Source organism: Ascaphus truei, unplaced genomic scaffold (assembly GCF_040206685.1).
Source record: "Ascaphus truei isolate aAscTru1 unplaced genomic scaffold, aAscTru1.hap1 HAP1_SCAFFOLD_794, whole genome shotgun sequence".
In the NCBI taxonomy this organism is placed as follows: domain Eukaryota; kingdom Metazoa; phylum Chordata; class Amphibia; order Anura; family Ascaphidae; genus Ascaphus; species Ascaphus truei.
Window position 1 is genome coordinate 2,833 of NW_027457129.1, and position 18,983 is coordinate 21,815.

Genomic DNA, 18,983 nt, shown 5'->3' on the forward strand with positions numbered 1-18,983 from the left:
TCTGTATAACACACACACACACACCTCTGTATAACACACACACACACCTCTGTATAACACACACCTCTCTATCTCCAGCGCTGGATCCTTCTTCCCGGCCGTACCATCAGCTGCACACACGTGGGGGGATCTGATGCCCGCGCACTGACAGGTTCTCCGCGCGCGCACTGCATATCCCCCCTGCACCTGATGTCCGATGGATCCGTCCGGTAAGTACAGCCTCTGCCCCTGGCCCCTGGCCCCCCCGATCTGAGAATGGACGCGCCCAAAGGCCGCACTGTGACCAGGAGGACCGTACCACCTGCCCCAGCGCGCGGGGGAGCACAATGCGCCCCTGTTGTAGTGATGTTGAGCGAGTCCGCCCTCGCAGCGCACATAGAAGGACGGACCCAAGTGCGGCGGGGGGGGGGGTACATAGCTATAAATATATAACGAGTGCGGGGCCGCCGCGGGGTGTACTTACCCCTCACCCAGGAGGTCACGTGACCGCAGCGCGCCTTCCCCGGCAAGGTGCCGCGGTGACGTCATCACCGGACCAGAGACCGTTACAGAAAGGAGATAACTACCGGTATGTGCCCCCTCACTCCCCCCCCCTCACTCCCCCCCCCTCACTCCCCCCCCCTCACTCACCCCCCCTCACTCCCCCCCCCCTCACTCACCCCCCCTCACTCACACTCACCCCCCTCACTCACACTCACATATGCAGGAGGGGGGCGGTGCCAGTATGCAGGGGGGGGGGGGGCGGTGCCAGTATGCAGGGGGGGGGGGGCGGTGCCAGTATGCAGGGGGGGGGGGGGCGGGTGCCAGTATGCAGGGGGGGGGGCGGTGCCAGTATGCAGGGGGGGGGGGGCGGTGCCAGTATGCAGGGGGGGGGGGGGCGGTTGCCAGTATGCAGGGGGGGGGGGGGCGGTGCCAGTATGCAGGGGGGGGGGGGGCGGTGCCAGTATGCAGGGGGGGGGGGCGGTGCCAGTATGCAGGGGGGGGGGGCGGTGCCAGTATGCAGGGGGGGGGGGCGTGTGCCAGTATGCAGGGGGGGGGGGGGGGCGGTGCCAGTATGCAGGGGGGGGGGGGCGGTGCCAGTATGCAGGGGGGGGGGGCGGTGCCAGTATGCAGGGGGGGGGGGCGGTGCCAGTATGCAGGGGGGGGGGGCGGTGCCAGTATGCAGGGGGGGGGGGCGGTGCCAGTATGCAGGGGGGGGGGGGGCGGTGCCAGTATGCAGGGGGGGGGGGGGCGGTGCCAGTATGCAGGGGGGGGGGGGCGGTGCCAGTATGCAGGGGGGGGGGGGCGGTGCCAGTATGCAGGGGGGGGGGGCGGTGCCAGTATGCAGGGGGGGGGGGGGCGGTGCCAGTATGCAGGGGGGGGGGGGCGGTGCCAGTATGCAGGGGGGGGGGGGCGGTGCCAGTATGCAGGGGGGGGGGCGGTGCCAGTATGCAGGGGGGGGGGGGGCGGTGCCAGTATGCAGGGGGGGGGGGGGGGGCGGTGCCAGTATGCAGGGGGGGGGGCGGTGCCAGTATGCAGGGGGGGGGGGGGGCGGTGCCAGTATGCAGGGGGGGGGGGGGCGGTGCCAGTATGCAGGGGGGGGGGGGCGGTGCCAGTATGCAGGGGGGGGGGCGGTGCCAGTATGCAGGGGGGGGGGGGCGGGTGCCAGTATGCAGGGGGGGGGGGGGGGGCGGTGCCAGTATGCAGGGGGGGGGGGGCCGGCGGTGCCAGTATGCAGGGGGGGGGGGGGGGCGGTGCCAGTATGCAGGGGGGGGGGGGGGCGGGGTGCCAGTATGCAGGGGGGGGGGGGGCGGTGCCAGTTATGCAGGGGGGGGGGGGGGCGGGTGCCAGTATGCAGGGGGGGGGGGGGGCGGTGCCAGTATGCGGGGGGGGGGGCGGTGCCAGTATGCAGGGGGGGGGGGGGGCGGTGCCAGTATGCAGGGGGGGGGGGCGGTGCCAGTATGCAGGGGGGGGGGGCGGTGCCAGTATGCAGGGGGGGGGGGGCGGTGCCAGTATGCAGGGGGGGGGGGGGGGCGGGTGCCAGTATGCAGGGGGGGGGGGGGGGCGGTGCCAGTATGCAGGGGGGGGGGGGCGGTGCCAGTATGCAGGGGGGGGGGGGCGGTGCCAGTATGCAGGAGGGGGGGCGGTGCCAGTATGCAGGGGGGGGGGCGGGTGCCAGTATGCAGGGGGGGGGGCGGTGCTAGTATTGCAGGGGGGGGGCGGTGCCAGTATGCAGGGGGGGGGGGCGGTGCCAGTATGCAGGAGGGGGGGCGGTGCCAGTATGCAGGAGGGGGGAGGTGCCAGTATGCAGGGGGGGGGGCGGTGCCAGTATGCAGGCGGGGGGTGCGGTGCCAGTATGCAGGGGGGGGGGGCGGTGCCAGTATGCAGGAGGGGGGCGGTGCCAGTTTGCAGGGGGGATGGCGGTGCCAGTTTGCAGGGGGGGGGGGGCGGTGCCAGTTTGGCAGGGGGGGGGGCGGTGCCAGTATGCAGGGGGGGGGGCGCGGTGCCAGTATGCAGGGGGGGGGGTGGCGCGGTGCCAGTTTGCAGGGGGGGGGGGCGGGTGCGCGGGGTGCCAGTATGCAGGGGGGGGGCGGTGCCAGTATGCAGGGGGGGGCGGTGCCAGTATGCAGGGGGGGGGGGCGGTACCAATTTGCAGGGGGGGGCGGTGCCAGTATGCAGGGGGGGGGTGCCAGTTTGCAGGGGGGGGGCGGTACCAATTTGCAGGGGGGCGGTGCCAATTTGCAGGGGGGGGGGGGGCGGGTACCAATTTGCAGGGGGGTGCCAGTTTGCAGGGGGGGGGCGGGTACCAATTTGCAGGGGGGGGCGGGGGGGGGCCAGTTTGCAGGGGGGGCGTGGTGCCAGTTTGCAGGGGGGGGGGTGCCAGTTTGCAGGGAGGGGGGGTGCCAGTTTTGCAGGGGGGGGTGGTGCCAGTTTGCAGGGGGGGGGGGTGCCAGTTTGCAGGGGGGGAGGGGCGGGTGCCAGTATGCAGGGGGGGGGGGGGGGGCGGTGCCAGTATGCAGGGGGGGGGGGGGCGGGTGCCAGTATGCAGGGGGGGGGGCGCGGTGCCAGTTTGCAGGGGGGGGGGCGCGGTGCGCGGTGCCAGTATGCAGGGGGGGGGCGGTGCCAGTATGCATGGGGGGGCGGTGCCAGTATGCAGGGGGGGGGGGCGGGTACCAATTTGCAGGGGGGGGCGGTGCCAGTATGCAGGGGGGGGGTGCCAGTTTGCAGGGGGGGGGCGGGTACCAATTTGCAGGGGGGGCGGTGCCAATTTGCAGGGGGGGGGGGGGCGGTACCAATTTGCAGGGGGGGTGCCAGTTTGCAGGGGGGGGGGCGGGTACCAATTTGCAGGGGGGGGAAGGGGGGGGCCAGTTTGCAGGGGGGGGCGTGGTGCCAGTTTGCAGGGGGGGGGGGTGCCAGTTTGCAGGGAGGGGGGGGTGCCAGTTTGCAGGGGGGGGGGGGGTGCCAGTTTGCAGGGGGGAGGGGCGGTGCCAGTATGCAGGGGGCGGCGGTGCCGCCAGTATGCAGGGGGCGGCGGGTGCCAGTTTGCAGGGGGGGCGGTGCCAGTTTGCGGGGGCGCGGTGCCAGTTTGCAGGGGGGGGGCGGTGCCAGTTTGCAGGGGGGGGGGGGCGGGTGCCAGTTTGCAGGGGGGGGGGGCGGTAACCAGTTTGCAGGGGGGGGGGGGCGGTACCAGATTGCAGGGGGGGGGGGGGCGGTACCAGTTTGCAGGGGGGGGGGGCGGGTACCAGTTTGCAGGGGGGGGGGGGCGGGTACCAGTTTGCAGGGGGGGGGGGGCAGTGCCAATTTGCAGGGGGGGGGGGGCGGTGCCAATTTGCAGGGGGTGGGGCGGTGCTAGTTTGCAGGGGGGGGGTGCCAGTATGCAGGGGGGGGGGCGGGGTGCTAGTTTGCAGGGGGGGGTGGCGGTGCTAGTTTGCAGGGGGGGGTGGCGGTGCCAGTTTGCAGGGGGGGGGGGTGTGCCAGTATGCAGGGGGGGGGGCGGTACTAGTTTGCAGGGGGGGTGGCGGGTGCCAGTATGCAGGGGGGGGGGGCGGTGCTAGTTTGCAGGGGGGGGGGGGGCGGTGCCAGTATGCAGGGGGGGGGGGGGGCGGTGCCAGTATGCAGGGGGGGGCGGTGCCAGTATGCAGGGGGGGGGGCGGTGCCAGTTTGCAGGGGGGGGGCGGTGCTAGTTTGCAGGGTGGGGGGCGGTTGCAAGTTTGCAGGGGGTGGGCGGTGCTAGTATGCAGGGGGGGGGGGCGGTGCTAGTATGAAGGGGGGGTGGTGCCAGTTTGGGGGGGCGGTGCCAGTATAACAGGGGGGGGGGGTGGTGCCAGTTTGTGGGGGGGGGGCAGTATGCGGGGGGGGCAGTTTGTGGGGGGGGTGGTGCCAGTATACGGGGGCGGTGCCAGTATGCGGGGGGGGGGGGCAGTTTGTGGGGGGGGGGCGGTGCCAGTTTGTTTTGTTCCATACTCTGCCCGAATGTTACACACATTTTGTCAAAAAAAGACAGACCTGAGTTTTCACCAAAACTGGCAAACTTCAGCCCAAGCGATGCGGTATCACAAAGGCTATTAATGTCAATTAATATTACAGTAATGTGTAATATTTTTATATTATAATTGCTCTCACACCGGTGCTGTGGAATATGTCGGCCCTTTATGGATAAATTATAATACATTTCATGACCCTATCATCATTTTGATTCACTCGGCAGTTTTACGCGTAGCTTAGAATTGTAGCCTTAAAATATCGCGGTTTATCGGTATGTATGGGATTGAGATGTCGCGGTTTATCGGTATGTATGGGATTGAGATGTCGCGGTTTATCGGTATGTGTGGGACTGAGATATCGCGGTTTATCGGTATGTATGGGACTGAGATGTCGCGGTTTATCGGTATGTATGGGATTGAGATGTCGCAGTTTATCGGTATGTATGGGATTGAGATATGGCGGTTTATCGGTATGTATGGGATTGAGATATCGCGGTTTATCGGTATGTATGGATTGAGAGAGAGCGCGGTTTATCGGTATGTATGGGATTGAGATATCGCGGTTTATCGGTATGTATGGGACTGAGAGAGCGCGGTTATCGGTATGTATGGGATTGAGATATGCCGGTTTATCGGTATGTATGGGATTGAGATATCGCGGTTTATCGGTATGTATGGGATTGAGAGAGCGCGGTTTATCGGTATGTATGGGATTGAGATATCGCGGTTTATCGGTATGTATGGGATTGAGAGAGCGCGGTTTATCGGTATGTATGGGATTGAGGAGAGCGCGGTTTATCGGTATGTATGGGATTGAGATATCGCGGTTTATCGGTATGTATGGGATTGAGATATCGCGGTTTATCGGTATGTATGGGATTGAGAGAGCGCGGTTTATCGGTATGTATGGGATTGAGATATCGCGGTTTATCGGTATGTATGGGATTGAGAGAGCGCGGTTTATTGGTATGTATGGGATTGAGATGTCGCGGTTTATTGGTATGTATGGGATTGAGATGTCGCGGTTTTTTTTTCGGTATGTATGGGACTGAGATATCGCGGTTTATCGGTATGTATGGGACTGAGATATGGCGGTTTATCGGTATGTATGGGATTGAGAGAGCGCGGTTTATCGGTATGTATGGGATTGAGATATCGCCGTTTATCGGTATGTAGGGGAGTGAGATATGGCGGTTTATCGGTATGTAAGGGGAGTGAGATATGGCGGTTTATCGGTATGTATGGGATTGAGAGAGCGCGGTTTATCGGTATGTATGGGATTGAGATATGGCAGTTTATTGGTATGTATGGGATTGAGATGTCGCGGTTTATCGGTATGTATGGGACTGAGATCGCGGTTTATCGGTATGTATGGGACTGAGATATGGCGGTTTATCGGTATGTATGGGATTGAGATATCGCCGTTTATCGGTATGTAGGGGAGTGAGATATGGCGGTTTATCGGTATGTAGGGGAGTGAGATATGGCGGTTTATCGGTATGTATGGGATTGAGAGAGCGCGGTTTATCGGTATGTATGGGATTGAGATATCGCGGTTTATCGGTATGTATGGGACTGAGATATCGCGGTTTTATCGGTATGTACGGGATTGAGAGAGCGCGGTTTATTGGTATGTATGGGATTGAGATATCGCGTTTTATCGGTATGTATGGGATTGAGATATCGCGGTTTATCGGTATGTATGGGATTGTGATATGGCGGTTTATCGGTATGTATGGGATTGAGATGTCGCGGTTTATCGGTATGTATGGGATTGTGATATGGCGGTTTATCGGTATGTATGGGATTGAGATGTCGCGGTTTATCGGTATGTATGGGATTGTGATATGGCGGTTTATCGGTATGTATGGGACTGAGATATGGCGGTTTATCGGTATGTATGGGACTGAGATCGCGGTTTATCGGTATGTATGGGACTGAGAGCGCGGTTTATCGGTATGTATGGGATTGAGAGAGCGCGGTTTATCGGTATGTATGGGATTGAGAGAGCGCGGTTTATCGGTATGTATGGGACTGAGATATCGCGGTTTATCGGTATGTATGGGACTGAGAGCGCGGTTTATCGGTATGTATGGGATTGAGAGAGCGTGGTTTATCGGTATGTATGGGATTGAGAGAGCGCGGTTTATCGGTATGTATGGGATTTAGATATCGCGGTTTTATCGGTATGTAATGGGATTGAGAGAGCGCGGTTTATCGGTATGTATGGGATTGAGATATGGCGGTTTATCGGTATGTATGGGATTGAAATATGGCGGTTTTATCGGTATGTTATGGGATTGAGAGAGTGCGGTTTATCGGTATGTATGGGATTGAGATATGCCGGTTTATCGGTATGTATGGGATTGAGATATCGCGGTTTATCGGTATGTAGGGGATTGAGAGAGTGCGGTTTATCGGTATGTAGGGGATTGAGATATGGCGGTTTATCAGTATGTATGGGATTGAGATATCGCGGTTTATCGGTATGTATGGGATTGAGATCGCGGTTTATCGGTATGTAGGGGATTGAGATATCGCGGTTTATCGGTATGTATGGGATTGAGATATGGCGGTTTATCGGTATGTATGGGATTGAAATATGTCGGTTTATCGGTATGTATGGGATTGAGAGAGTGCCGGTTTATCGGTATGTGGGGGATTGAGATATGGCGGTTTATCGGTATGTATGGGATTGAGAGAGTGCGGTTTATCGGTATGTATGGGATTGAGAGAGCGCGGTTTATCGGTATGTATGGGATTGAGATATGGCGGTTTATCGGTATGTATGGGATTGAGATATCGCGGTTTATCGGTATGTATGGGATTGAGATATCGCGGTTTATCGGTATGTATGGGATTGAGATATCGCGGTTTATCGGTATGTAGGGGATTGTGATATAGCGGTTTATCGGTATGTATGGGACTGAGATATCGCGGTGTATCGGTATGTAGGGGATTGAGATATCGCGGTTTATCGGTATGTATGGGATTCAGAGAGCGCGGTTTATCGGTATGTAGGGGATTGAGATATCGCGGTTTATCAGTATGTATGGGATTGAGATGTCGCGGTTTATCGGTATGTATGGGATTGAGATATCGCGGGTTATCGGTATGTATGGGACTGAGATATTGCGGTTTATCGGTATGTATGGGATTGAGAGAGCGCGGTTTATCGGTATGTATGGGACTGAGATATTGCGGTTTATCGGTATGTATGGGATTGAGATGTCGCGGTTTATCGGTATGTATGGGATTGTGATATGGCGATTTATCGGTATGTATGGGATTGAGATATGGCGGTTTATCGGTATGTATGGGATTGAGATATGGCGGTTTATCGGTATGTAGGGGATTGAGATATGGCGGTTTATCGGTATGTATGGGATTGAGATATCGCGGTTTATCGGTATGTATGGGATTGAGATATCGCGGTTTATCGGTATGTATGGGATTGAGATATCGCGGTTTATCGGTATGTATGGGATTGAGATATGGCGGTTTATCGGTATGTATGGGATTGAGATATCGCGTTTATCGGTATGTATGGGATTGAGATATGGCGGTTTATCGGTATGTATGGGACTGAGATATGGCGGTTTATCGGTATGTATGGGACTGAGATAATGGCGGTTTATCGGTATGTATGGGATTGAGATATCGCGGTTTATCGGTATGTATGGGAGTGAGATATCGCGGTTTATCGGTATGTATGGGATTGAGATATCGCGGTTTATCGTTATGTATGGGATTGAGATATGGCGGTTTATCGGTATGTATGGGATTGAGATATGGCTGTTTATCGGTATGTATGGGATTGAGATATGGCGGTTTATCGGTATGTATGGGATTGAGAAGAGCGCGGTTTATCGGTATGTATGGGATTGAGATAAGGCGGTTTATCGGTATGTATGGGATTGAGAGAGCGTGGTTTATCGGTATGTATGGGATTGAGATATGGCGGTTTATCGGTATGTATGGGATTGAGATATGGCGGTTTATCGGTATGTAGGGGATTGAGATGTCGCGGTTTATCGGTATGTATGGGATTGAGATATTGCGGTTTATCGTTATGTAGGGGGATTGAGATATCGCGGTTTATCGGTATGTATGGGATTGAGATATCGCGGTTTATCGGTATGTATGGGATTGAGAGAGCGCGGTTTATCGGTATGTATGGGACTGAGAGCGCGGTTTATCGGTATGTATGGGATTGAGATATGGCGGTTTATTGGTATGTATGGGATTGAGATGTCGCGGTTTATCGGTATATATGGGATATAGATATCGCGGTTTATCGTATGTATGGGATTGAGATATCGCGGTTTATCGGTATGTATGGGATTGAGATATGGCGGTTTATCGGTATGTATGGGATTGAGATATGGCGGTTTATCGGTATGTATGGGATTGAGAGAGCGCGGTTTATCGGTATGTATGGGATTGAGAGAGCGCGGTTTATCGGTATGTATGGGATTGAGATATGGCGGTTTATCGGTATGTATGGGATTGAGAGAGCGCGGTTTATCGGTATGTATGGATTGAGATATCGCGGGTTTATCGGTATGTATGGGATTGAGATATGGCGGTTTATCGGTATGTAGGGGATTGAGATGTCGCGGTTTATCGGTATGTATGGGATTGAGATATCGCGGTTTATCGGTATGTAGGGGATGAGATATCGCGGTTTATCGGTATGTATGGGATTGAGATATCGCGGTTTATCGGTGTGTATGGGATTGAGAGAGCGCGGTTTATCGGTATGTATGGGATTGAGATATGGCGGTTTATCGGTATGTATGGGATTGAGATATCGCGGTTTATCGGTATGTATGGGATTGAGAGAGCGCGGTTTATCGGTATGTATGGGACTGAGAGCGCGGTTTATCGGTATGTAGGGGATTGAGAGGGCGCGGTTTATCGGTATGTATGGGATTGAGATATGGCGGTTTATCGGTATGTATGGGATTGAGATGTCGCGGTTTATCGGTATGTATGGGATTGAGATGTCGCGGTTTATCGGTATGTATGGGATTGAGAGAGCGCGGTTTATCGGTATGTATGGGATTGAGAGAGCGCGGTTTATCGGTATGTATGGTACTGAGAGCGCGGTTTATCGTTATGTAGGGGATTGAGATATCGCGGTTTATCGGTATGTATGGGATTGAGATATCGCGGTTTATCGGTATGTATGGGATTGAGAGAGCGCGGTTTATCGGTATGTATGGGATTGAGATATGGCGGTTTATCGGTATGTATGGGATTGAGATATGGCGGTTTATCGGTATGTATGGGATTGAGAGAGCGCGGTTTATCGGTATGTATGGGATTGAGATAAGGCGGTTTATCGGTATGTATGGGATTGAGATATGGCGGTTTATCGGTATGTATGGGATTGAGATATGGCGGTTTATCGGTATGTATGTGATTGAGATATGGCGGTTTATCGGTATGTAGGGGATTGAGATGTCGCGGTTTATCGGTATGTATGGGATTGAGATATCGCGGTTTATCGGTATGTAGGGGATTGAGATATCGCGGTTTATCGGTATGTATGGGATTGAGATATCGCGGTTTATCGGTATGTATGGGATTGAGAGAGCGCGGTTTATCGGTATGTATGGGACTGAGAGCGCGGTTTATCGGTATGTATGGGATTGAGATATGGCGGTTTATTGGTATGTATGGGATTGAGATGTCGCGGTTTATCGGTATGTATGGGATATAGATATCGCGGTTTATCGGTATGTATGGGATTGAGATATCGCGGTTTATTGGTATGTATGGGATTGAGATATGGCGGTTTATCGGTATGTATGGGATTGAGATATGGCGGTTTATCGGTATGTATGGGATTGAGAGAGCGCGGTTAATCGGTATGTATGGGATTGAGAGAGCGCGGTTTATCGGTATGTATGGGATTGAGATATGGCGGTTTATCGGTATGTATGGGATTGAGAGAGCGCGGTTTATCGGTATGTATGGGATTGAGATATCGCGGTTTATCGGTATGTATGGGATTGAGATATGGCGGTTTATCGGTATGTAGGGGATTGAGATGTCGCGGTTTATCGGTATGTATGGGATTGAGATATCTCGGTTTATCGGTATGTAGGGGATTGAGATATCGCGGTTTATCGGTATGTATGGGATTGAGATATCGCGGTTTATCGGTGTGTATTGAGAGAGCGCGGTTTATCGGTATGTATGGGATTGAGATATGGCGGTTTATCGGTATGTATGGGATTGAGATATCGCGGTTTATCGGTATGTATGGGATTGAGAGAGCGCGGTTTATCGGTATGTATGGGACTGAGAGCGCGGTTTATCGGTATGTAGGGGATTGAGAGAGCGCGGTTTATCGGTATGTATGGGATTGAGATATGGCGGTTTATCGGTATGTATGGGATTGAGATATGGCGGTTTATCGGTATGTATGGGATTGAGAGAGCGCGGTTTATCGGTATGTATGGGATTGAGAGAGAGCGCGGTTTATCGGTATGTATGGGATTGAGATATGGCGGTTTATCGGTATGTATGGGATTGAGAGAGCGCGGTTTATCGGTATGTATGGGATTGAGATATCGCGGTTTATCGGTATGTATGGGATTGAGATATGGCGGTTTATCGGTATGTAGGGGATTGAGATGTCGCGGTTTATCGGTATGTATGGGATTGAGATATCGCGGTTTATCGGTATGTAGGGGATTGAGATATCGCGGTTTATCGGTATGTATGGGATTGAGATATCGCGGTTTATCGGTGTGTATGGGATTGAGAGAGCGCGGTTTATCGGTATGTATGGGATTGAGATATGGCGGTTTATCGGTATGTATGGGATTGAGATATCGCGGTTTATCGGTATGTATGGGATTGAGAGAGCGCGGTTTATCGGTATGTATGGGACTGAGAGCGCGGTTTATCGGTATGTAGGGGATTGAGAGGGCGCGGTTTATCGGTATGTATGGGATTGAGATATGGCGGTTTATTGGTATGTATGGGATTGAGATGTCGCGGTTTATCGGTATGTATGGGATTGAGATGTCGCGGTTTATCGGTATGTATGGGATTGAGAGAGCGCGGTTTATCGGTATGTATGGGATTGAGAGAGCGCGGTTTATCGGTATGTATGGTACTGAGAGCGCGGTTTATCGGTATGTATGGGATTGAGATAAAGCGGTTTATCGGTATGTATGGGATTGAGATATGCCGGTTTATCGGTATGTATGGGACTGAGAGAGCGCGGTTTATCGGTATGTATGGGATTGAGATATGGCGGTTTATCGGTATGTATGGGATTGAGATATGGCGGTTTATCGGTATGTATGGGATTGAGATATCGCGGTTTATCGGTATGTAGGGGATTGAGATATCGCGGTTTATCGGTATGTATGGGATTGAGATATCGCGGTTTATCGGTGTGTATGGGATTGAGAGAGCGCGGTTTATCGGTATGTATGGGATTGAGATATGGCGGTTTATCGGTATGTATGGGATTGAGATATCGCGGTTTATCGGTATGTATGGGATTGAGAGAGCGCGGTTTATCGGTATGTATGGGACTGAGAGCGCGGTTTATCGGTATGTAGGGGATTGAGAGGGCGCGGTTTATCGGTATGTATGGGATTGAGATATGGCGGTTTATTGGTATGTATGGGATTGAGATGTCGCGGTTTATCGGTATGTATGGGATTGAGATGTCGCGGTTTATCGGTATGTATGGGATTGAGAGAGCGCGGTTTATCGGTATGTATGGGATTGAGAGAGCGCGGTTTATCGGTATGTATGGTACTGAGAGCGCGGTTTATCGGTATGTATGGGATTGAGATAAAGCGGTTTATCGGTATGTATGGGATTGAGATATGCCGGTTTATCGGTATGTATGGGACTGAGAGAGCGCGGTTTATCGGTATGTATGAGATTGAGATATGGCGGTTTATCGGTATGTATGGGATTGAGATATGGCGGTTTATCGGTATGTATGGGATTGAGAGAGCGCGGTTTATCGGTATGTATGGGATTGAGATAAGGCGGTTTATCGGTATGTATGGGATTGAGATGTCGCGGTTTATCGGTATGTATGGGATTGAGATATGGCGGTTTATCGGTATGTATGGGATTGAGATAAGGCGGTTTATCGGTATGTATGGGATTGAGAGAGCGCGGTTTATCGGTATGTATGGGATTGAGATATGGCGGTTTATCGGTATGTATGTGATTGAGATATGGCGGTTTATCGGTATGTAGGGGATTGAGATGTCGCGGTTTATCGGTATGTATGGGATTGAGATATCGCGGTTTATCGGTATGTATGGGATTGAGATAAAGCGGTTTATCGGTATGTATGGGATTGAGATATGCCGGTTTATCGGTATGTATGGGAGTGAGAGAGCGCGGTTTATCGGTATGTATGGGATTGAGATATGGCGGTTTATCGGTATGTATGGGATTGAGATATGGCGGTTTATCGGTATGTATGGGATTGAGAGAGCGCGGTTTATCGGTATGTATGGGATTGAGATAAGGCGGTTTATCGGTATGTATGGGATTGAGATATGGCGGTTTATCGGTATGTATGGGATTGAGATATGGCGGTTTATCGGTATGTATGTGATTGAGATATGGCGGTTTATCGGTATGTAGGGGATTGAGATGTCGCGGTTTATCGGTATGTATGGGATTGAGATATCGCGGTTTATCGGTATGTAGGGGATTGAGATATCGCGGTTTATCGGTATGTATGGGATTGAGATATCGCGGTTTATCGGTATGTATGGGATTGAGAGAGCGCGGTTTATCGGTATGTATGGGACTGAGAGCGCGGTTTATCGGTATGTATGGGATTGAGATATGGCGGTTTATTGGTATGTATGGGATTGAGATGTCGCGGTTTATCGGTATGTATGGGATATAGATATCGCGGTTTATCGGTATGTATGGGATTGAGATATCGCGGTTTATTGGTATGTATGGGATTGAGATATGGCGGTTTATCGGTATGTATGGGATTGAGATATGGCGGTTTATCGGTATGTATGGGATTGAGAGAGCGCGGTTAATCGGTATGTATGGGATTGAGAGAGCGCGGTTTATCGGTATGTATGGGATTGAGATATGGCGGTTTATCGGTATGTATGGGATTGAGAGAGCGCGGTTTATCGGTATGTATGGGATTGAGATATCGCGGTTTATCGGTATGTATGGGATTGAGATATGGCGGTTTATCGGTATGTAGGGGATTGAGATGTCGCGGTTTATCGGTATGTATGGGATTGAGATATCTCGGTTTATCGGTATGTAGGGGATTGAGATATCGCGGTTTATCGGTATGTATGGGATTGAGATATCGCGGTTTATCGGTGTGTATTGAGAGAGCGCGGTTTATCGGTATGTATGGGATTGAGATATGGCGGTTTATCGGTATGTATGGGATTGAGATATCGCGGTTTATCGGTATGTATGGGATTGAGAGAGCGCGGTTTATCGGTATGTATGGGACTGAGAGCGCGGTTTATCGGTATGTAGGGGATTGAGAGAGCGCGGTTTATCGGTATGTATGGGATTGAGATATGGCGGTTTATCGGTATGTATGGGATTGAGATATGGCGGTTTATCGGTATGTATGGGATTGAGAGAGCGCGGTTTATCGGTATGTATGGGATTGAGAGAGAGCGCGGTTTATCGGTATGTATGGGATTGAGATATGGCGGTTTATCGGTATGTATGGGATTGAGAGAGCGCGGTTTATCGGTATGTATGGGATTGAGATATCGCGGTTTATCGGTATGTATGGGATTGAGATATGGCGGTTTATCGGTATGTAGGGGATTGAGATGTCGCGGTTTATCGGTATGTATGGGATTGAGATATCGCGGTTTATCGGTATGTAGGGGATTGAGATATCGCGGTTTATCGGTATGTATGGGATTGAGATATCGCGGTTTATCGGTGTGTATGGGATTGAGAGAGCGCGGTTTATCGGTATGTATGGGATTGAGATATGGCGGTTTATCGGTATGTATGGGATTGAGATATCGCGGTTTATCGGTATGTATGGGATTGAGAGAGCGCGGTTTATCGGTATGTATGGGACTGAGAGCGCGGTTTATCGGTATGTAGGGGATTGAGAGGGCGCGGTTTATCGGTATGTATGGGATTGAGATATGGCGGTTTATTGGTATGTATGGGATTGAGATGTCGCGGTTTATCGGTATGTATGGGATTGAGATGTCGCGGTTTATCGGTATGTATGGGATTGAGAGAGCGCGGTTTATCGGTATGTATGGGATTGAGAGAGCGCGGTTTATCGGTATGTATGGTACTGAGAGCGCGGTTTATCGGTATGTATGGGATTGAGATAAAGCGGTTTATCGGTATGTATGGGATTGAGATATGCCGGTTTATCGGTATGTATGGGACTGAGAGAGCGCGGTTTATCGGTATGTATGGGATTGAGATATGGCGGTTTATCGGTATGTATGGGATTGAGATATGGCGGTTTATCGGTATGTATGGGATTGAGATATCGCGGTTTATCGGTATGTAGGGGATTGAGATATCGCGGTTTATCGGTATGTATGGGATTGAGATATCGCGGTTTATCGGTGTGTATGGGATTGAGAGAGCGCGGTTTATCGGTATGTATGGGATTGAGATATGGCGGTTTATCGGTATGTATGGGATTGAGATATCGCGGTTTATCGGTATGTATGGGATTGAGAGAGCGCGGTTTATCGGTATGTATGGGACTGAGAGCGCGGTTTATCGGTATGTAGGGGATTGAGAGGGCGCGGTTTATCGGTATGTATGGGATTGAGATATGGCGGTTTATTGGTATGTATGGGATTGAGATGTCGCGGTTTATCGGTATGTATGGGATTGAGATGTCGCGGTTTATCGGTATGTATGGGATTGAGAGAGCGCGGTTTATCGGTATGTATGGGATTGAGACAGCGCGGTTTATCGGTATGTATGGTACTGAGAGCGCGGTTTATCGGTATGTATGGGATTGAGATAAAGCGGTTTATCGGTATGTATGGGATTGAGATATGCCGGTTTATCGGTATGTATGGGACTGAGAGAGCGCGGTTTATCGGTATGTATGAGATTGAGATATGGCGGTTTATCGGTATGTATGGGATTGAGATATGGCGGTTTATCGGTATGTATGGGATTGAGAGAGCGCGGTTTATCGGTATGTATGGGATTGAGATAAGGCGGTTTATCGGTATGTATGGGATTGAGATGTCGCGGTTTATCGGTATGTATGGGATTGAGATATGGCGGTTTATCGGTATGTATGGGATTGAGATAAGGCGGTTTATCGGTATGTATGGGATTGAGAGAGCGCGGTTTATCGGTATGTATGGGATTGAGATATGGCGGTTTATCGGTATGTATGTGATTGAGATATGGCGGTTTATCGGTATGTAGGGGATTGAGATGTCGCGGTTTATCGGTATGTATGGGATTGAGATATCGCGGTTTATCGTTATGTAGGGGATTGAGATATCGCGGTTTATCGGTATGTATGGGATTGAGATATCGCGGTTTATCGGTATGTATGGGATTGAGAGAGCGCGGTTTATCGGTATGTATGGGACTGAGAGCGCGGTTTATCGGTATGTATGGGATTGAGATATGGCGGTTTATTGGTATGTATGGGATTGAGATGTCGCGGTTTATCGGTATGTATGGGATATAGATATCGCGGTTTATCGGTATGTATGGGATTGAGATATCGCGGTTTATTGGTATGTATGGGATTGAGATATGGCGGTTTATCGGTATGTATGGGATTGAGATATGGCGGTTTATCGGTATGTATGGGATTGAGAGAGCGCGGTTTATCGGTATGTATGGGATTGAGAGAGCGCGGTTTATCGGTATGTATGGGATTGAGATATGGCGGTTTATCGGTATGTATGGGATTGAGAGAGCGCGGTTTATCGGTATGTATGGGATTGAGATATCGCGGTTTATCGGTATGTATGGGATTGAGATATGGCGGTTTATCGGTATGTAGGGGATTGAGATGTCGCGGTTTATCGGTATGTATGGGATTGAGATATCTCGGTTTATCGGTATGTAGGGGATTGAGATATCGCGGTTTATCGGTATGTATGGGATTGAGATATCGCGGTTTATCGGTGTGTATGGGATTGAGAGAGCGCGGTTTATCGGTATGTATGGGATTGAGATATGGCGGTTTATCGGTATGTATGGGATTGAGATATCGCGGTTTATTGGTATGTATGGGATTGAGAGAGCGCGGTTTATCGGTATGTATGGGACTGAGAGCGCGGTTTATCGGTATGTAGGGGATTGAGAGAGCGCGGTTTATCGGTATGTATGGGATTGAGATATGGCGGTTTATTGGTATGTATGGGATTGAGATGTCGCGGTTTATCGGTATGTATGGGATTGAGATGTCGCGGTTTATCGGTATGTATGGGATTGAGAGAGCGCGGTTTAGCGGTATGTATGGGATTGAGAGAGCGCGGTTTATCGGTATGTATGGGATTGAGATGTCGCGGTTTATCGGTATGTACGGGATTGAGAGAGCGCGGTTTATCGGTATGTATGGGATTGAGATATCGCGGTTTATCGGTATGTATGGGATTGAGAGAGCGCGGTTTATCGGTATGTATGGTACTGAGAGAGCGCGGTTTATCGGTATGTATGGGATTGAGATAAAGCGGTTTATCGGTATGTATGGGATTGAGATATGCCGGTTTATCGGTATGTATGGGATTGAGATATGGCGGTTTATTGGTATGTATGGGATTGAGATGTCGCGGTTTATCGGTATGTATGGGATTGAGATATAGCGGTTTATCGGTATGTATGGGTTTGAGATATCGCGGTTTATCGGTATGTATGGGACACAGATATCGCGGTTTATCGGTATGTATGGGATTGAGAGAGCGCGGTTTATCGGTATGTATGGGATTGAGATATCGCGGTTTATCGGTATGTATGGGATTGAGAGAGCGCGGTTTATCGGTATGTATGGGACTGAGATATGGCGGTTTATCGGTATGTATGGGATTGAGATATCGCGGTTTATCGGTATGTAGGGGATTGAGATATGGCGGTTTATCGGTATGTAGGGGATTGAGATGTCGCGGTTTATCGGTATGTATGGGATTGAGATATCGCGGTTTATCGGTATGTATGGGATTGAGATATCGCGGTTTATCGGTATGTATGGGATTGAGATGTCGCGGTTTATCGGTATGTATGGGACACAGATATCGCGGTTTATCGTTATGTATGGGATTGAGAGAGCGCGGTTTATCGGTATGTAGGGGATTGAGATATGGCGGTTTATCGGTATGTATGGGATTGAGATGTCGCGGTTTATCGGTATGTATGGGATTGAGAGAGCGCGGTTTATCGGTATGTATAGGATTGAGATATCGCGGTTTATCGGTATGTATGGGATTGAGATATCGCGGTTTATTGGTATGTATGGGATTGAGAGCGCGCGGTTTATCGGTATGTATGGGATTGAGATATGGCGGTTTATTGGTATGTATGGGATTGAGATGTCGCGGTTTATCGGTATGTATGGGATTAAGATGTCGCGGTTTATCGGTATGTATGGGATTGAGATATCGCGGTTTATCGGTATGTATGGGATTGAGATATCGCGGTTTATCGGTATGTATGGGATTGAGATTTGGCGGTTTATCAGTATGTATGGGATTGAGATGTCGCGGTTTATCGGTATGTATGGGACTGAGATATCGCGGTTTATCGGTATATATGGGACACAGATATCGCGGTTTATCGGTATGTACGGGATTGAGAGAGCGCGGTTTATCGGTATGTATGGGATTGAGATATCGCGGTTTATCAGTATGTACGGGATTGAGATATCGCGGTTTATCGGTATGTATGGGACTGAGATATCGCGGTTTATCGGTATGTATGGGACTGAGATATCGCGGTTTATCGGTATGTACGGGATTGAGAGAGCGCGGTTTATCGGTATGTATGGGATTGAGAGTGCGCGGTTTATCGGTATGTAGGGGACTGAGATATCGCGGTTTATCGGTATGTAGGGGATTGAGATGGCGGTTTATCGGTATGTAGGGGATTGAGAGAGCGCGGTTTATCGGTATGTATGGGATTGAGAGAGCGCGGTTTATCGGTATGTATGGGATTGAGATATCGTGGTTTATCGGTATGTTTGGGAGTGAGATATCGCGGTTTATCGGTATGTAGGGGATTGAGATGGCGGTTTATCGGTATGTAGGGGATTGAGAGAGCGCGGTTTATCGGTATGTATGGGATTGAGAGTGCGCGGTTTATCGGTATGTAGGGGACTGAGATATCGCGGTTTATCGGTATGTAGGGGATTGAGATGGCGGTTTATCGGTATGTAGGGGATTGAGAGAGCGCGGTTTATCGGTATGTATGGGATTGAGAGAGCGCGGTTTATCGGTATGTATAGGATTGAGATATCGCGGTTTATCGGTATGTATGGGATTGAGATATCGCGGTTTATTGGTA

General features: G+C 51.4%; 1 protein-coding gene across 1 annotated transcript in view; it reads left to right on the plus strand.

The window, feature by feature from the left end:
• The first annotated feature begins 486 nt into the window (after positions 1-486).
• The window catches only part of LOC142486231 (uncharacterized), a 75,758-nt gene continuing 57,261 nt past the window's right edge, over positions 487-18,983 (plus strand). The window contains exon 1 of the mRNA XM_075584869.1: positions 487-568. The gene's annotated coding sequence lies outside the window, so the exon portion shown is untranslated. The remainder of the gene's footprint in view (positions 569-18,983) is intronic.